Source organism: Cetorhinus maximus, chromosome 19, assembly GCF_964194155.1.
Source record: "Cetorhinus maximus chromosome 19, sCetMax3.hap1.1, whole genome shotgun sequence".
NCBI lineage: Eukaryota > Metazoa > Chordata > Chondrichthyes > Lamniformes > Cetorhinidae > Cetorhinus > Cetorhinus maximus.
The window spans coordinates 20,663,982-20,685,001 of record NC_135897.1 but is presented as its reverse complement, the minus strand read 5'-3'; positions in this window follow the sequence as shown (position 1 = coordinate 20,685,001).

Genomic DNA, 21,020 nt, shown 5'->3' with positions numbered 1-21,020 from the left:
TCCAAAAATCAAAGAAAGAGTTGAGAGGTCTCCTTGGCTTGATCTAGTACATGGGTTCTTTCATACCTCGCATGTCAAAACACACAGCAAACCTATGAAACGCTGTGGATTACAGTCCCAAATTACTTACAGGCATATTGCACATTTAAGGAAGACGTTTTTTTTTTAAAAAGACATACAGGCAAAAGCTGGCTGAGAAGGTAAAGTAACCACCTTCTGGAAAATTCCTATGTGGATTATACATGACTGACTAGTCCAAAGACAACATGGAATGTTGCACATAAAAATGTCTCAAGGCCTACTTCAGACAGAGACATTTGAAAGGAAGAGATGAAATGAAAAAGACTGAACTTTAATCTCCTGTAGTTGCAGAGACAATGGAGACTGATTACCACATTTCAGCAGAAAGCACAAGACCAGCAGACACGAGGAATTACAGATGCTCTTTCAGCAAGTGATCTAGAGGTGGCCCGATAAGATACAGCAATCACAGCCAGCAATATGGCAATACTGATCTATCAGAGATGCCTTCTCACTGGAAGATGGTGTTCAGATGGCCAGGTCCAGAATAATCATACACAAAACGATGCAGAAAGAACTTCTCCATAAGATACATGAAGGCCACATGAGAATGGAGACGTGTAACCTCAGAGCCAGATTACCTGTGTACTGGATTGGCATCTACAAAGACATTGAAAGAATGGTGTCTATGTCTGCCAGAAGCACAGAAATACACAGCTGACAGAGGAGGTGATAGCTACTGAAGTACCACTCAGACCGTGGCATATTGTGGGAGCTGTTTTATTCATAATCAAGAATGATATCCCATAGTTGCAGACTACTACTCAAAATTCACTTTTATCCAAAAGGTGAGTTCTGTCCGCTGAACAAGGGATTCCTGGAAGAATAATATAAAATGGAACCCAATTCGCCAATAGAGGCTTTAAAGAATTTGTTAAACAATAAAGGCTCAACATCATCACTTCATCACCATATTACCCAAAGGGACACAGGTTTATGGAAAGACAGGTCCAGCAGTCAAGAGAACCCTCATGAAAGGCCGAGAGACAAAGGAAGACCCAAACCTTGCCTGATTGTCACTTCAACCTAGGCCTCTCAGGGTTGACATGAAATCATCTGCAGAACTGTTGAACGGAAGAAAGTATAAGACCACTCTGCCAGCAAGATAGTCTTACCAAGTGACCAGGAGGAAGAAAGACAACAACTCACTGATGCATAGGTGAGAGGCACAATGTGGATCATCATCTACTACTACGTAAGCAGTACACGGTGAATAATATTTTTAGAAAAGAAAACAAGCTTGAACAGACTCTAAAGGTGTTCAGTTTAATTATAAAACCCAATTGTTAATCTTCTTTAGTTCAGAAAAAAATGATTGGAACAGTTATATTGATATAGTGGCATTATATATTTTGAAAAGGAAGAGGGGTGTTATAGTGTTATCTTACTTGTAAAGAGCCAATGGTTGTGTGAATATATATCCTGGTGTGCCACACTTTATTGCAGCACTGGAGTTATGTGCTGAGCAACAATGTATCAGTCTATCTGTGGTCCAGCCACATGGAGAGCAGCAAGAAATACACTCGATGAAGCTCCAGTATTTTGAGTCGAAAAGTGTGATTATTTCAAAATCTGGAAACAAGAAGACGTATCAGTTACACCGAATGGGGAAGGGCCTGGTTGCCATGGTAGGCTGGCGCTCTGAACTTCTTTCGCTGGGAGCAGACCTGTCAGATATTTTATTGCTATTTTGATGCCCTATCCCAATAAAAATAAACTAGTCATTCGGGTCATTAAGGAAATTTTCTCCTCCTGGCTCTGCCTACTGCCTCAGATGACCATTATCCATGTGTGTCCACAGGTTATGTAAGCAGGTGGCCATCACAGAGAAACTTGATCCTATTCTCTGTCAACATCCTCATATGCACATCTTCCTGCAGAAGCCACTGATTATGAGTCAGGATTATAAATCTTAGTTGATTTTTAACCCTTCAAAGCCCAAGGAGGCTGAGCCAATTGCAACGCCCATATCAGCAGCCTGGCTACCAGCAAACCAGGGACCTTTACTGACTGATGTGACTCAGCACCACACAGGGCAGGGAATGGGCCCTTTGAGCTATCAGGGAAACTACTCTTTGGAATACTTCAGACAGAGCTCTAATATGCGAGTTTCCCCAATGCCTTGACAGCTGTCAATGACAGATCCTGTTAGAGAAGCAAGCCTCCTTGTCTTGTTTTGACCTGTGGTAAAGTCTGTCTATAGTCTGATTCCCTTACTGGGAGCTTCCTGGGGGTAGGGCTTTCTCCTGCTCTGCCATCATAAATTTGCCAGAAATAGAGTGCATTGAACAGGGTTACCAGAGGAAAAACCCTGAAGATATTCCCAATCTCCTATTAACTCCAGGAAGAGATCCCTGCTGATGGCTCTTTGCAATCTTCTGCATATTCTCCACTGTACTTTTGTTTGTCTGCTCTTTAGACTAATTTTCTTGACTGCACAACCTGATTCTCACACTTTCAGACTCCATCACAGGCAATGGTGTTTTCCACAATCTTCTGCTGAATAGGTGGACTTTTGCTCAGCTGTGGGTACCACAAGCACCTGGTGTCCTCTGGTGCCTCAAGCAATCAGCCTACCTTCATCTATCTGCTCTACGCTGAGCTTTGACTATCTGGTCTGTCATGGGCACATTACAGCTGAACACAGTGAGACCTGAACTGTGTATCAGCAACACATGGGAACGCTAGAGAAATTCCATCAGCGAAGCACTCACCACATCCTCCGGGTTCAATGGGAGGACTGTCATGATTTTGAACATATCTATCAAATCTCCTCCTAGCCTTCTTCTCTCCAAGGAGACAGTCCCTACCTCTCCAATTTATCCTCATTGCTGAAGTTTCTCATCCCTGGAACCATTCTGTAAACCTCTCCAACGCGTTCACATCCTTCCTGCAATGTGGCACCCAGAACTGTACACAATTCTCCAGCTGAGGTCTAACTAGTGTCTTGTATAAATTCAGCATAGCCTCCTTGCTCTTGTACTTTATGCCCCTATTAATAAAACTCAGGATACCAAAGGTTTATTATCTGCTCTCTCCACCTGTGCTGCCACCTTTATTGATCTCTACACATATACACCCAGGACTTTCTGCTGCTGCACCCCCTTCAAAATTTCACCCCTTATTTTATATTGCCTGTCCATGTTCTTCCTACCAAAGTGCATCACCTCACACTTCTCCGCATTGAACTTCATCTGCCATCTGTCTGCCCACTCCACCAATTTGTCTATGTCCTTCTGAAGTTCTACACTGCCCTCCTCACAGCTTACAACACTCCCAAGCTTTGTATCATCTGCAAACTTTGAAATTGTCCCCTACACACCAAGATCTAGATCATTAATATATATCAAGAAAAGCAAGGGTCCCAATACTGACCCTTGGGGAACTTCACTACAAACCTTCCTCCAGCCTGAAAAATATTCATTGACCATTATTCTCTGCTTCCTATTTTTCAGCCAAATTTGTATCCATGTTGCTACCGTCCCTTTTATTCTGTGAGCAATAACTTTTCTCACAAGTCTGTTGTGTGGCACTGTATCAAATGGCTTTTGAAAGTACATGTACACCACATCAACAGCACCACCCTCATTGACGTTTCCTGTTACCTTTTCAAAAAACTCCAGTGAGTTAGTTAAAGATGATTTCCTCTTTAGAAATCCATGCTGGCTCTTCCTTATCAACCCACATTTTTCCATGTGACGACTAATTCTATCCCAAATAATTGTTTCTAGAATCTTGCCCACCACTGAAGTTAAACTGACTGGTATGTAATTGCTGGGCTTATCCTTACAACCTTTTTTGAACAAGGGCATAATGTTTGCAATTCTCCAGACCTCTGGCACCTCCCCTGAGAGAAGACTGAAAAATTATGGCCAGTGCCCCTGCAATTTCTACTCTCATTTCCTTCAATATGCATCTTGTCCATTTCCGGGGTCTTGTCAACTTTAAGTACCGAAAGTCTATTCAACACTTCCTCCTTATCAGTTTTGAACCTTTCTAGTGACAGAGTTTTGAACCCTTCTAGTGTCAGAGTTTCCTCGTCTATCACTGTGGCCTGGGTAGCATCTACCTCCTTGGTAAAGACGGATGCAAAGTATTCATTTAGTACCTCAGCCATGGCCCCTTCGACCATGTGTAAATTTCCTTTTAGGTCCCTAATCAGCTCTACTCCTCCTTTTACCACTCTTTTACAATTTATATGTCCATAGAAGACTTTGGAATTCCCCTTTATGTTGGCTGCCAGTCTTTTTTCATAATCCCTCTTCGTTTCTCTAATATGCTTTTTCCCCTCCCCTCTGAACCTTTTGTATTCCTCTTGGTTCTCAATTGTATTTTCTACCTGACACCCATCATAAGCACACATTTTCTTTTTTATCTTAATTTCTATCTCCTTTTTCATCTAGGGAACTGGATTTGTTTGCCCTGCCTTTCCCTTTCAATGGAATATACCTTGACTTTGCCCAAACCAATTCTTTTTTGGAGGTAGCCCATTGTTCAGCTACAGTTTTTCCCGCCAGTCTTTCATTCCAGTTTATCTGGCCCAGCTCCGTTCTTGTCCCATCGAGGTCGGTTCTCATTGAGTTAAATATTCTTACCCTGGATTGCCTATCATCCCTTTCTTTCGTCATCCTGAAAGTACAATACAACGATCACTGTCTCCTAAATGTTCCCCCACTGACACTTGATCTACTTGACCCACCTCATTTCCAACTAAGAAGGCAAGGGGTATGTTGGTCTTTATTAAAAGAAAATTTGAGTATTGGAGTAAGATGTCTTACTCCAATCATATAGAGCCTTGGTGAGGTCCCACCTGGAGTGTTGTGTGCAGTTTTGTTCTCCTTACCTAAGGAAATATATACTTGCCATAGAGGGAGCACAGCGACGATTTGCCAGACTAATTCCTAGGATGGAGAGATTGTCCTATGCAGACAGATTAAATATTCTCTGGAGTTGAGAAGAATGAAAGGTGATCTCATTCAAACATAACAAATTCCTACAGGGCTCGACAGGGTAGATGCAGGAAGGATGTTTCCCCTGGCTGGCGGGCCTAGAACTAAGGGACACAGCCTCAGAGTAAGGGGCAGGCCATTAGGACTGAGATGAGGAGGAATTTCTTCACTCAGAGGGTGGTGAATCTTTGGAATTCTCTGCCCCAGAGGGCTGTGGAGGCTCAGTTGTTGAGATCAATAGGTTTCTACATATTAAAAACATCAAGGAATAGGGGAGGAAAATGATGTTGAAGTAGAATATCAGCCATCATCTCATTGAATGGCAGAGCAGACTCTAAGGGCTGAATGGCCTACTCCTGCTCCTATTTCTTACGTTCTTATGTTCTTAAGAAGCTCTCCTTGAAGCCTGGCAGCATTGGCATTAATAGCTGAGAGGAGCTTGCTACCAATTTCTCAGAAAGGCGACAATTTGTCCATCAAGCTGTACTACACTTTGAATCATGGCACCTTAATGATGAGGGAGAGTGGTGGCAGCGAAGGTAAGGTTACCCAAACTTGTTGATCCAGGCAAGACCCCTCAATTTGTCACCATCTAGCTGGGACACCCCCAAATTGTTATGCCCCGGGAGAGGAGGGATGAACTGACTCCCTATCTTTATTCAGCATCCCCCCACCAACTTCTGTTGGTCACAACAAGATTTAATCGTGGATACCTTTTCCCAGACCCAATTGTTTGAAGGACCCAGTTTGATCAAACTTTCTTGAGTTAAAGGAAAAAGTAAGTTTATTAACTACTAAAGGCAAGAAAGGATGAAATATGTGCATATACGGTCATACTGATTAAAAGTACGAATTTAGCTTGAAGTAAGTGAATATATATATGTATATATATATATATATATATAAAAGAGATACAGAACAGTTCTTGACTTGTGGGGAGTAGGTGATTCAGTGTTGCGGCCATTGCGATTCGAGATTCCAGTAGAATTGACTCCGGTAGACAAATAGTCAATTCGAGGTTCCAGTAGAGTTGGCTCTGGTAGACAAATAGTTGGTATTGAAGTTCCAGTACAGTTGAATTCGGTATAAAGGGAGAGAGATTGGGATACCTGCAAAATGGTGATTTGCAGGGGTACTGTGTGAGGCTGTTACTCCTGAATCAAAATTCCAGCACTTGCTCTCTCTCAGAAAACCTACCAATGGACAGACACTGGGGCAGCTTTTCAGCTCACTCTTCTCACCTCCTTTGTATATTCCAGATGGGAAGCGAATTCTCAAATTTGACTGGGCATTACTTACAGGATTTCTTGATGAGATGATACTCATCTCCCATTATGTCCCATTGTCTCTACCGGAGGGAGCAATTAGTTTCTGGATGTCTTCAGAAGTACCTTGTCTGGCAACATGGTGGAGTTTCATTACCTTTTAGGGAGTCACCCTGCAGTATTCCAGCCAATGGCTTGTGTGCATTTTAAAAAACTCAGGGGCAGAATTTTTTGAAGAGTGGGTGGCGTGCGCCCATCCCGCTCGAGTGTGAAATGATACATGATGATGTTGGGCGAGCATCCCGATGTCATTGCGCGCTCGCGTGATATTTCGAATGTGGGAGCCCGAGACGCAACCACCATTAATTAACAGGCCAGTTAAGGCTCTTAACAACCAAATTAACGGCAATTTAACGTTGCCTGTGTGAGTTTTTGCTCGTCACACGGGCAAAATGGGCAGACAGGCAGGCCAGAATTTGCAAAACCTCATCCACGGGTGGGATAAGAGGGGTCAGCAGCATTGTCAATGTGAGTAGTGAGGAATTTTGGAGATAGTTTGCTGCTGGTGGCTTATTAAGACTTAGCAGCTTATTCTCTGATCAAGGCTTCATTCTTAGTATTTCCAGACTTCATTTCTGGACATTGGTGTCTTCCAGGCCCCTGAGGATTCAGACGGTGTGCACCCTTTCAGGTATCAGACAGCATTCCCTTATCCTGGTAATGGGGATTGTGGTCTCTGCTGGAGGCACCTCCTCTGAGGAGGAACAGAGGGGCAGAAGGGGGAGGAGGCCAGGTGTCCCAATGCAGTTTCCAGGGGAGCGACCTGTGGGAGAAGAGGTGCAGGCACAAGGGGCACAGGGCCAGCTGGTAGTCCAAGGCAGAAGGGGCCACAGAAGACGCCACTATCCTGCTGCCAGGGTTTACAGGCAACGATGTAGCTACCTCAATATGTCTGAGGTGCAATGTCAAAGGAGGCTCAGCCTCACAAGTGTCTATCACCTATTTGCCATATGATTGGGCTTGAAATCAGCTCTGACTGTGTGGGTGGACACCCCAAGCCAGTGGCTCTGAAGGTCACAGTGGCCCTCAACTTCTATGCCTTCAGCTCTTTCCAGGGGGATCTGTGTGGAGTCTCCCAATCAACTGTCCATAGTTGGTGACAGAAGCTCTGTTCAGGTGGGTATTGACCTTTATTCACTACCGTACGGATGAGGCCAGCCAGGCCGAGTGAGCCAGAGGGTTTTCAGCGATTGCTGGGTTCCCCCGCATCCAGGGTGCAATCGGCCATCAAGGTGCCAGCGGGTGAGCCCGGTGCCTTCGTCAACAGGAAGAGATTCCACTCCATGAACGTGCAGATAGTGTGTGATCACAGGATGCAGAAACTGCAAGTCTGTGCAAAGTACCCAGGCAGCTCCCATGACACTTACATCCTCAGACACTCCCAGGTGCCGAGGCTCTTCAGTGCTCCAGCCCAACTGGATGGATGGCTGCTGGGTGACAAAGGCTACCCCTTAAAAAGTTGGCTCATGACTCCTCTCCGCCACCCAAGAACATAGGTGGAGCAGCGGTACAGCAAGAGCCACAGCTCCACAAGGGCTGTGGTGGAGAGAACCATAGGTCTTCTCAAGATGTGCTTCTGATGCCTGGACCGTTCAGGAGGCGCACTGTAATACTCCCCAGAGCAGGTGTCACTGATAGTGGTTGCATGCTGTGCTCTCCACAATCTGGCACTGGCAAGGGGGGACGCAGTGGGGAAGAAGATCTTGATGCTGCTGCACAGGCCACAGATGATGAATCTAGTAGTGAGTCAGAAGAGGAGCCTGGTGAGGAGAATGCTGAGGACGTGGAGACAGACCTCTGTATCCTTCAGGGAATCAGGGACATCAGGGATGCCTTGATCCAATGCTCCTTCAACTAGGCTACCAAATAAGAACTACCTCATGCCAGGGCTGCTGCCTCCATCATGGATCGCAGAAACGATCCTTCCCTTGGCCCCCGGGATACAGTCAGTGCCTGTGCAATAAAGGTTCGAGCCACCCACGTCCAGCATTACATACTACCCTGCATCTACAAAATAATTGAAGCGTACTCAGGCCAATAACACAAAAGCAAATTTAATTGTATGTTTGAACTCACGTAGTCTTGAACAGAAAGAAACTGGTGTTCGTAGTCACACCATTAAAAAAGAAAAAAAATGGGGGAACAAAAGATCACCCGTGAGCAGCCCCTCTTGTGCTTAAGGTGCTTTAAATTATTTGTTTATGGGTGCTACGTCTAGGTGCTCCCCCGTCACTGGCACCAGCATTGGAGACAGCCTGCTGACTCTGCTGTCCTGTTGGCCTTGATGACCTTGGCGGTCATCGTCTGGCCCGTGGAGCCTGTGCTGGCCCTGCCTGGGAGGGAACGGCCAGTGCCACAGCTGGCATCTCCCCAGTCACCGCAGCCTCAACAGATGTGATGATTACTGGCAGAGGCTGCTGAATGGAGCCGGAAGAGACAAGCAGCTCGTGCGCCAATGTGAGGTCGCTCTGGACCTCCCTGCTCACCATTGATGGATGGGCATCTAGCTGGGATACTGGTGCCCCATCCATCTCACACATGGATATTGACCAGCTGAGGTCAATGCCTGCGTGTGGGCTTGCAGGCCCGAACGCAACCTCAGGAACCCCTGATTCTGTTCCTGGAACAGCCTCTCCATGAGAGTCACCACTCTGTCCATGGAGGAGGCAGTGCACTCAGCCATGATGGTGAACACAGTGCTCACGCTCCGCAGGGACGCCTCCACTACGGAGAACATGACACGCATACCCTCTTGGACCTCCGCTAGATCCTCCCACACACCCACTGGACATCCAGAATCTGCCGCCTAATGGGCCACTCCAGAGGCCCATCATCAGCCTTTAGTTGAGCATCATCCTGGTCCCCAGCAGTCCTCTGACTGCTGGCGTCCTGAGCACTCTCTGCCTCTGCCTGCACCTCAAACGAGTGTGAAGTGCCCTCATCAGTGTGCACCAAGATAGTATCCGCTGAACTAATGCCCACTGAGGTGCTGGCATCTGCTCTGGTGCCTGCTTCAGGGAGTGGGTGTGATACAGGTGCTTGGGGAGCAAGGTGGTCCTCCAGTGTCAGGGGTGGCCCTTCATGTTCAGGAGAGCGAACGCCTGCTGGTGAACCTAAAAGGGACAAGAAGGACATGGCATTTGTTAAAGTCATCACACTGTCACTGTGCATGCCAGGCACCCTGGTGAGACAATGGAGATCTGCATCATGGTGCCCTCATCTTTCAATGATCAATGGGGACTCAAGTTCAAGGTTCACATCAGTGAAGAGACTGTGCCAGTATGGTTGCACAAGCCGAAATTCCCACTTCAGTGCACTGCACTCTTACCTTCGCTTGACAACCCAGCCTCACTGCAGCCACTTGACCCAGGTGCATGGCGCCTGTCGAGCTCCAAGGCCTCCTGCTCATAGCGGGATAGGATGAGGAGGTTTGGAGGACCTGTCCTCCCCTTTAAGGCCTTCCTTAACAGCCAGCTCTTTGAACAATCCTTTGATCACCCCATCTAACATCTCCTCCACTGGTTAGATATCCATGTGTTTCTGTGTAATGCCTATGTTAAAGGTGGAGACAAATGCAAGTTGTTGCTCCTTGATGGTTGAATGTCCTGAGTTGTTTGGTTTTTCCAAGGCTCCTGCTCCTCCCTCTATCCAGTGACATATGTGTGGGTTTGGGTGTGGGCTGAGCACAGAATTAAGGTTATAAAAACAAAAAATATAAAAACAAAAAAACTGCGGATGCTGGAAATCCAAAACAAAAAATAAAAAATACCTGGAAAAACTCAGCAGGTCTGGCAGCATCGGCGGAGAAGAACACAGTTAACGTTTCGAGTCCTCATGACCCTTCAACAGAACTAAGTAAAAATAGGAGAGGGGTGAAATATAAGCTGGTTTAAGGGGTGGGGGGGGGGGGGGGGATGCGGTGGGAGAGAAGTGGGGGGTGGTTGTTGGGACAAGCAAGCAGCGATAGAAGGAGATAACAAAAAGATGTCACAGACAAAAGAACAAAGAGGTGCTGAAGGTGGTGATATTATCTAAAAGAATGTGCTAATTAAGAATGGATAGCAGGACAAGCAAGGTACAGATAGCTCTAGTGGGGGTGGGGTGAAATAAGACTAAAAGGGCATAAAAGGTATAGAAAAATGATCGGTGGAATACATTAAAAATAATGGAAATAGATGGGAAAAGGAAAATCTATATAAATTATTGGAAAAAACAAGGAGGAGGGGGAAGAAGCAGAAAGGGGGTGGGGATGGAGGAGGGAGTTTAAGATCTAAAATTGTTGAACTCAATATTCAGTCTGGAAGGCTGTAAAGTGCCTAGTCGGAAGATGAGGTGCTGTTCCTCCAGTTTGTGTTGAGCTTCACTAGAACAATGCAGCAAGCCAAGGACAGACATGTGGGCAAGAGAGCAGGGTGGAGTGTTAAAATGGTAAGCCACAGGGAGGTCTGGGTCATGCTTGCGGACAGACCAAAGGTGTTCTGCAAAGCGGTCACCCAATCTGCGTTTGGTCTCTCCAATGTAGAGGAAACCGCATTGGGAGCAACGAATGCAGTAGACTAAGTTGAAGGAAATGCAAGTGAAATGCTGCTTCACTTGAAAGGAGTGTTTGGGCCCTTGGACGGTGAGGAGAGAGGAAGTGAAGGGGCAGGTGTTGCATATCTTGCGTTCGTGTGGGGAGGTGCCGTAGGGGGGGGTTGAGGAGTAGGGGGTGATGGAGGATTGGACCAGGGTGTCACGGAGGGAACGATCCCTACGGAATGCCGCCAGTGGGGGTGAAGGGAAGATATGTTTGGTGGTGGCATCATGCTGGAGTTGGCGGAAATGGCGGAGGATGATCCTTTGAATGCGGAGGCTGGTGGGGTGATAAGTGAAGGCATGGGGGACCCTATCATGTTTCTGGGAGGGAGGAGAAGGCGTGAGGGCGGATGCGCGGGAGATGGGCTAGACACGGTTGAGGGCCCTGTCAACTACCGTGGGTGGAAAACCTCGGTTAAGGAAGAAGGAGGACATGTCAGAGCAACTGTTTTTGAAGGTAGCATCATCAGAACAGATGCGACGGAGGCGAAGGAACTGAGAGAATGGGATGGAGTCCTTACAGGAAGCGGGTGTGAGGAGCTGTAGTCGAGGTAGCTGTGGGAGTTGGTAGGCTTGTAATGGATTTTGGTGGACAGTCTATCACCAGAAATTGAGACAGAGAGGTCAAGGAAGGGAAGGGAAGTGTCAGAGATGGACCATGTGAAAATGATGGAGGGGTGGAGATTGGAAGCAAAATTAATAAGTTTTTCAAGGTCCCGACAAGAGCATGAAGCAGCACCGAAGTAATCATCGATGTACCGGAGAAAGAGTTGTGGGAGGGGGCCGGAGTAGGACTGGAACAAGGAATGTTCCACATACCCCATAAAGAGACAGGCTTAGCTGGGGCCCATGCGGGTACCCATAGCCACACCTTTTATTTGGAGAAAGTGAGAGGAGTTAAAAGAGAAATTGTTCAGTGTGAGAACAAGTTCAGCCAGATGGAGCAGAGTAGTGGTGGATGGGGATTGTTCGGGCCTCTGTTTGAGGAAGAAGCTGGGAGCCCTCAGACCATCCCGGTGGGGGATGGAGGTGTAGAGGGATTGGACGTCAATGATGAAGAGGAGGCGGTTGTGGCTAGGGAACTGGAAATTGTTGATGTGACATAAGCTGTCAGAGGAATCACGGATGTAGGTGGGAAGGGACTGGACAAGGGGAGAGAGAAGGGAGTCAAGATAACGAGAAATGAGTTCCGTGGGGCAGGAACAGGCTGACACGATCGGTCTGCCAGGACAGTTCTGTTTGTGGATTTTGGGTAGGAGGTAGAAGCGGGCCGTCCGAGGTTGAGCGACTATCAGGTTGGAAGCTGTGAAAGGAAGATCTCCAGAGGATATGAGGTCAGTGACAGTCCTGGAAACAATTGCTTGATGTTCAGTGGTGGGGTCATGGTCCAGGGAGAGGTAGGAGGAAGTGTCTGCGAGTTGACGCTCAGCCTCCGCGAGGTAGAGGTCAGTGCGCCAGACAAGAACAGCACCACCCTTGTCAACGGGTTTGATGACAATGTTAGGGTTGGACCTGAGAGAACAGAGTGCAGTAAGTTCAGAGAGAGACAGGTTAGAATGGGTGAGAGGAGCAGAGAAATTGAGACGGCTAATGTCACGCCGACAGTTCTCAATGAAAAGATCAAGAGAAGGTAAGAATCCAGAGGGAGGGGTCCAGGTGGAGGGAGAATATTGGAGGTGGGTAAAAGGATCCGTTGAACGGGGAGAGGACTCCTGCCCAAAGAAGTGAGCACGGAGACGAAGGCGGCGGAAGAAGAGTTCAGCATCGTGCCGAGCCCAAAATTCATTGAAATGAGGACGGAAGGGTATGAAACTAAGTCCTTTGCTGAGCACTGAACGTTCAGCGTCGGAGAAGGGAAGGTCAGGGGGTGATTCCTCTGACACCTTACGTCACATCAACAATTTCCAGTTCCCTGGCCCCAACCGCCTCCTCTTCACCATGGACGTCCAATCCCTCTACACCTCCATCCCCCACCGGGATGGTCTGAGGGCTCTCCGCTTCTTCCTCGAACAGAGGCCCAAACAATCCCCATCCACCACTACTCTCCTCCGTCTGGTTGAACTTGTTCTCACACTGAACAATTTCTCTTTTAACTCCTCTCACTTCCTCCAAATAAAAGGTGTGGCTATGGGTACCCACATGGGCCCCAGCTATGCCTGTCTCTTTATGGGGTATGTGGAACATTCCTTGTTCCAGTCCTACTCCGGCCCCCTCCCACAACTCTTTCTCCGATACATCGATGATTACTTCGGTGCTGCTTCATGCTCTTGTCGGGACCTAGAAAAATGTATTAATTTTGCTTCCAATTTCCACCCCTCCATCATTTTCACATGGTCCATCTCTGACACTTCCCTTCCCTTCCTTGACCTCTCTGTCTCAATTTCTGGTGATAGACTGTCCACCAATATCCATTACAAGCCTACCGACTCCCACAGCTACCTCGACTACAGCTCCTCACACCCCGCTTCCTGTAAGGACTCCATCCCATTCTCTCAGTTCCTTTGCCTCCGTCGCATCTGTTCTGATGATGCTACCTTCAAAAACAGTTGCTCTGACGTGTCCTCCTTCTTCCTTAACCAAAGTTTTCCACCCACGGTAGTTGACAGGGCCCTCAACCGTGTCTAGCCCATCTCCCGCGCATCCGCCCTCACGCCTTCTCCTCCCTCCCAGAAACATGATAGGGTCCCCCTTGCCTTCACTTATCACCCCACCAGCCTCTGCATTCAAAGGATCATCCTCCGCCATTTCCGCCAACTCCAGCATGATGCCACCACCAAACACATCTTCCCTTTGCCCCCCCTGGCGGCATTCCATAGGGATCGTTCCCTCCGTGACACCCTGGTCCAATCCTCCATCACCCCCTACTCCTCAACCCCCTCCTACGGCACCTCCCCACGCGAACGCAAGATATGCAACACCTGCCCCTTCACTTCCTCTCTCCTCACCGTCCAAGGGCCCAAACACTCCTTTCAACCTTTTAAGTGAAGCAGCATTTCACTTGCATTTCCTTCAACTTAGTCTACTGCATTCGTTGCTCCCAATGCGGTTTCCTCTACATTGGAGAGACCAAACGCAGATTGGGTGACCGCTTTGCAGAACACCTTTGGTCTGTCCGCAAGCATGACCCAGACCTCCCTGTGGCTTACCATTTTAACACTCCACCCTGCTCTCTTGCCCACATGTCTGTCCTTGGCTTGCTGCATTGTTCCAGTGAAGCTCAACACAAACTGGAGGAACAGCACCTCATCTTCCGACTAGGCACTTTACAGCCTTCCAGACTGAATATTGAGTTCAACAATTTTAGATCTTAAACTCCCTCCTCCATCCCCACCCCCTTTCTGCTTCTTCCCCCTCCTCCTTGTTTTTTCCAATAATTTATATAGATTTTCCTTTTCCCATCTATTTCCATTATTTTTAATGTATTCCACCGATCATTTTTCTATACCTTTTATGCCCTTTTAGTCTTATTTCACCCCACCCCCACTAGAGCTATCTGTACCTTGCTTGTCCTGCTATCCATTCTTAATTAGCACATTCTTTTAGATAATATCACCACCTTCAGCACCTCTTTGTTCTTTTGTCTGTGACATCTTTTTGTTATCTCCTTCTATCACTGCTTGCTTGTCCCAACAACCACCCCCCCTTCTCTCCCTCCCTCTCTCCCCCCCACCACCCCCCGCCTCCAACCCCTTAAACCAGCTTATATTTCACCCCTCTCCTATTTTTACTTAGTTCTGTTGAAGGGTCATGAGGACTCGAAACGTTAACTGTGTTCTTCTCCGCCGATGCTGCCAGACCTGCTGAGTTTTTCCAGGTATTTTTTATTTTTTGTACAGAATTAAGTTTGACTGATGACCCTGAATGTTGAGTGCAATGAAAGATAGTCACTAGCCTATAGGACAGGTTGCTAACCTGGCAAAATAAAACTACATTTGCTTCTATTTGCTACACTATACTTTGAACTATGTGGCTTGAGTCTATCTGCCGGTGTTAAATGATATTCTTTCAGTGCTGCTTTAAGAACAGGTGGCTGGACGGGAAGGCAGATAGCCAGGGCAGTGCTGTGTCCCCAGAGAGGATAAATATAGCTCCACACAGCAGGAGCGTGACAGTATATATGAAGACAGAAAACCTACACGAGCTTTCCAAGCTAAGCTCCTGTACAAGTCTTATGTGTTATCTTAAGTCAAGTCTTTAATTCACTGGGTGAATGTGTTTTTAAGGTTACAAGGAGCCAATTGAAGAGCAGGGGTAAGTTTGAAATATTTGTGTTCAAAGGGAGACAGGAGAATTTGGAGGGTTAAAGAGTCACCCTGGACTCCTTAGGTAGTGAGAGATCGCAAAGTGAATTACAGCTACTCATTTATAGAACAGAATATTTGGAAGTTTTATTAGCCTTAGCCATTGTGTGACTAAAGGTACTTATTATGAGCAGCAGGTCAGCTACCAGCTAGGCCTAAGTGTTGTGCTGGTATTTCCCCTCCCCCCGCCTTTCAGGATCTTTGTTCTCTTTATAATTTGCTCTGAATCACATTGCATACCTGAAACAGGCTGAAGTGAAACTGGCTGCATGAGACAGGACACTCTGTGACAGGACACTCTGTGACAGGACACTCTGTGATAGGATACTCTGTGACAGGATACTGTGTGACAGGACACTCTGTGACAGGACGCTCTGTGACAGGACGCTCTGTGACAGGATACTCTGTGACAGGATGCTCTGTGACAGGACACTCTGTGACAGGATACTCTGTGACAGGATGCTCTGTGACAGGACACTCTGTGACAGGATACTCTGTGGCAGGATGCTCTGTGACAGGACACTCTGTGACAGGATACTCTGTGACAGGATGCTCTGTGACAGGACACCTTGTGACAGGACACTCTGTGACAGGATGCTCTGTGACAGGACACTCTGTGACAGGACACTCTGTGATAGGACACACCGTAACAGGACACTCTGTGACAGGACACTCTGTGACAGGACGCTCTGTGATAGGACACTTTGTGAGAGGATACTCTGTGACAGGACACTCTGATAGGATGCTCTGTGACAGGACACACTGTGATAGGATACTCTGTGACAGGACACTTTGTGACAGGACACTCTGTGACAGGATGCTCTGTGACAGGACGCTCTGTGATAGGATACTCTGTGACAGGATACTCTGACAAGACACTCTGTGACAAGACACACTGTGACAGGACACTTTGTGACAGGACACTCTGTGACAAGACACACTGTGACAGGACACTTTGTGACAGGACACTCTGTGACAGGACACTCTCTGATAGGATACTCTGTGACAGGATACTCTGACAAGACACTCTGTGACAAGACACACTGTGACAGGACACTTTGTGACAGGACACTCTGTGACAGGACACTTTGTGACAGGACACTCTGTGACAAGACACTCTCTGATAGGACACTCTGTGATAGGACACACTGTGACAGGACACTCTGTGATAGGACACTCTTTTGACAGGACACTCTGTGACAGGCCACTCTGTGACAAGACACACTGTGACAGGACACTCTGTGAAAGGACACTCTGTGACAGGACACCCTGTGACAGGACACCCTGTGACAGGACACTCTGTGATAGGACACTCTGTGACAGGACACCCTGTGACAGGACAATCTGTGACAGGACACCCTGTGACAGGACACTCTGTGACAGGACACACTGTGACAGGACACCCTGTGACAGGACAATCTGTGACAGGACACCCTGTGACAGGACACTCTGTGACAGGACACACTGTGATAGGACACTCTGTGACAGGACACCCTGTGACAGGACAATCTGTGACAGGACACCCTGTGATAGGACACTCTGTGACAGGTCACCCTGTGACAGGACACACTGTGACAGGACACACTGTGACAGGACACTCTGTGACAGGATACTGTGTGACAGGACACTCTGTGACAGGACACTCTGTGACAGGATACTGTGTGACAGGACACCCTGTGACAGGACACTCTGTGACAGGACACCCTGTGACAGGACACACTGTGACAGGACACTCTGTGACAGGACACACTGTGACAGGACACACTGTGACAGGACACTCTGTGACAGGATACTGTGTGACAGGACACTCTGTGACAGGATACTGTGTGACAGGACACCCTGTGACGGGACAATCTGTGACAGGACACCCTGTGATAGGACACTCTGTGATAGGACACCCTGTGACAGGACACTCTGTGACAGGACACTCTGTGACAGGACACACTGTGATAGGACACTCTGTGACAGGACACACTGTGACAGGACACTCTGTGACAGGACACACTGTGACAGGACACTCTGTTACAGGGCACTCTCTGACAGGACATACTGTGACAGGACACACTGTGACAGGACACTCTGTGACAGGACACACTGTGACAGGACACACTGTGATAGGACACTCTGTGACAGGACACTCTGTGACAGGACACACTGTGACAGGACACACTGTGATAGGACTCTCTGTGACAGGACACTCTGTGATAGGACACTCTGTGAAAGGACACACTATGACAAGACACTCTGTTACAGGACACACTGTGATAGGACATACTGTGACAGGACACTCTGAGACAGGACACACTGTGATAGGACACTCTGTGATAGGACACTCTGTGACAGGACACACTGTGACAGGACACACTGTGATAGGACACTCTGTGACAGGACACTCTGTGATAGGACACTCTGTGAAAGGACACACTATGACAAGACACTCTGTTACAGGACACACTGTGATAGGACATACTGTGACAGGACACTCTGAGACAGGACACACTGTGATAGGACACTCTGTGACAGGACACTCTGTGACTGGATGCTCAGTGATAGGACACTCTGTGAAAGGACACACTGTGATAGGACACTGTGTGACAGGGGACTTTGTGACAGGACACAATGTGACAGGACACTCTGACAGGACACACTGTAATAGGACACTCTGTGATAGGGCACAGAGACAGGACACTCTGTGACAGGACATTGTGACAGGACACTGTGACAAGACACTCTGTGACAGGACACACTGTGACAGGACACACTGTGATAGGACACTCTGTGACAGGACACTCTGTGACAGGACACACTGACAGGACACTTTGTGACAGGATACTGTGTGACAGGACACTCTGTGACAGGACACTCTGTGACAGGACACACTGTGACAGGACACTCTGTGACAGGACACTCTGTGACAGGATACTGTGTGACAGGACACTCTGTGACAGGATACTGTGTGACAGGACACTCTGTGACAGGACACTCTGTGACAGGATACTGTGTGACAGCACACTCTGTGACAGGACACTCTGTGACTGGATGCTCAGTGATAGGACACACTGTGACAGGACACTCCGTGATAGGACACTCTGTGATAGGACACTCTGTGACACGACATACTGTGACAGGTTACTCTGTGATAGGACACTCTGTGACAGGACATACTGTGACAGGACACTCTGTGACAGGACACACTGTGATAGGACACTCTGTGACAGGACACACTGTGACAGGACACTCTGTGACAGGACACTCTGTGACAGGACACACTGTGACAGGACACTCTGTTACAGGGCACTCTCTGACAGGACATACTGTGACAGGACACACTGTGACAGGACACTCTGTGACAGGACACACTGTGACAGGACACACTGTGATAGGACACTCTGTGACAGGACACTCTGTGACAGGACACACTGTGACAGGACACACTGTGATAGGACACTCTGTGACAGGACACTCTGTGACAGGACACACTGTGACAGGACACACTGTGATAGGACACTCTGTGACAGGAAACTCTGTGATAGGACACTCTGTGAAAGGACACACTGTGACAAGACACTCTGTTACAGGACACACTGTGATAGGACATACTGTGACAGGACACACTGTGATAGGACACTCTGTGACAGGACACTCTGTGACTGGATGCGCAGTGATAGGACACTCTGTGAAAGGACACACTGTGACAGGGGACTTTGTGACAGGACACAATGTGACAGGACACTCTCTGACAGGACACACTGTAATAGGACACTCTGTGATAGGGCACAGAGACAGGACACTCTGTGACAGGACATTGTGACAGGACACTGTGACAAGACACTGTGTGTCAGGACACACTGTGACAGGACACTGTGATAGGACACTCTGTGACAGGACGCTCTGTGACAGGACACTGTGACAGGACAATCTGTGACAGGACACTGTGATAGGACACTCTGTGACAGGACACACTGTGACAGGACACTCTGTGATAGGACACTTTGTGACAGGACACTCTGTGACTGGACACTCTGTGATAGGACACCCTGTGATAGGACACTCTGTGACATGGCACTGTGAGACAGGGCACTCTGACAGGACACTGAGAGACAGGGCACTGTGAGACAGGACACTGAGAGACAGGGCACTGTGAGACAGGGCACTGTGAGACAGGACACTGAGAGACAGGGCACTGTGAGACAGGGCACTGTGAGACAGGACACTGTGAGACAGGGCACTGTGAGACAGGACACTGTGAGACGGGGCACTGTGAGACAGTGCACTGTGAGACAGCACACTGTGAGACGGGGCACTGTGGGACAGGGCACTGTCAGACAGGGCACTGTGAGACAGGGCACTGTGAGACAGGAAACTGTGAGACAGGGCACGGTGAGACAGAGCACTGTGAGACAGGGCACGGTGAGACAGGGCACTGTGAGACAGGACACTGTGAGACAGGACACTGTGAGACAAGACACTGTGAGACAGGGCACTGTGACAGGACACTGTGAGACAAGACACTGTGAGACATGGCACTGTGACAGGACACTGTGAGACAGGACACTGTGAGACAAGACACTGTGAGACAGGACACTGTGAGATAAGACACTGTGAGACAGGGCACTGTGACAGGACACTGTGAGTCAGGGCACTGTGAGGCAGGACACTGTGAGGCAGGACACTGTGAGACAGGACACTGTGAGACAGGGCACTGTGAGACAGGGCACTGTGAGACAGGACACTGTGAGACAGGGCACTCGGAGAGGGCACTGTGAGACAGGGCACTGTGAGACAGGGGAGTGTGATACACGGCACTGTGAGACAGGGCACTGTGACAGGACACTGTGAGACTGGGCACTGTGAGACAGGGCACTGTGACAGGACTCTGTGTGACAGGGCACTGTGAGACAGGGCACTGTGAGACAGGGCACTGTGAGACAGCACACTTTGACAGGACACTGTGAGACAGGGCACTGTGAGACAAGACACTGTCAGACAGGGCACTGTGAGACAGGGCACTAGGACAGGACACTGTGAGACAGGGCACTTGGACAGGGCACTGTGAGACAGGGCACTGTGAGACAGGACACTCTGAGACAGGGCACTGTGAGACAGGGCACTAGGACAGGACACTGTGAGACAGGGCACTTGGACAGGGCACTGTGAGACAGGGCACTGTGAGACAGGACACTGTGAGACAAGATACTGTGAGACAGGACACTCTGAGACAGGGCACTGTGAGACAGGGCACTAGGACAGGACACTGTGAGACAGGGCACTTGGATAGGGCACTGTGAGACAGGGCACTGTGAGACAGGACACTCTGAGACAGGGCACTGTGAGACAGGACACTGTGAGACAAGACACTGTGAGACAGGGCACTGTGAGACAGGGCACTGTGAGACAGGGCAGTGTGACAGGACACTGTGAGACAGGACACTGTGAGACAGGGCACTGTGACAGGACACTGTGAGACAGGGCATTTGGACAGGGCACTTGGACAGGGCACTGTGAGACAGGACACTCGGACAGGGCACTGTGAGACAGGGCACTTGGACAGGGCACTCTGAGACAGGGCACTTGGACAGGACACTGTGAGACAGGGCACTCGGACAGGACACTGTGAGACAGGACACTGAGAGAAGACACTGTGAGACAGGGCACTGTGAGACAGGACACTGTGAGACAGGGCGCTCGGACAGGGCACTGTGAGACAGGGCACTTGGACAGGGCACTGTGAGACAGGGCACTGTGAGACAGGGCACTGTGAGACTGGACACTGTGAGACAGGGCGCGCG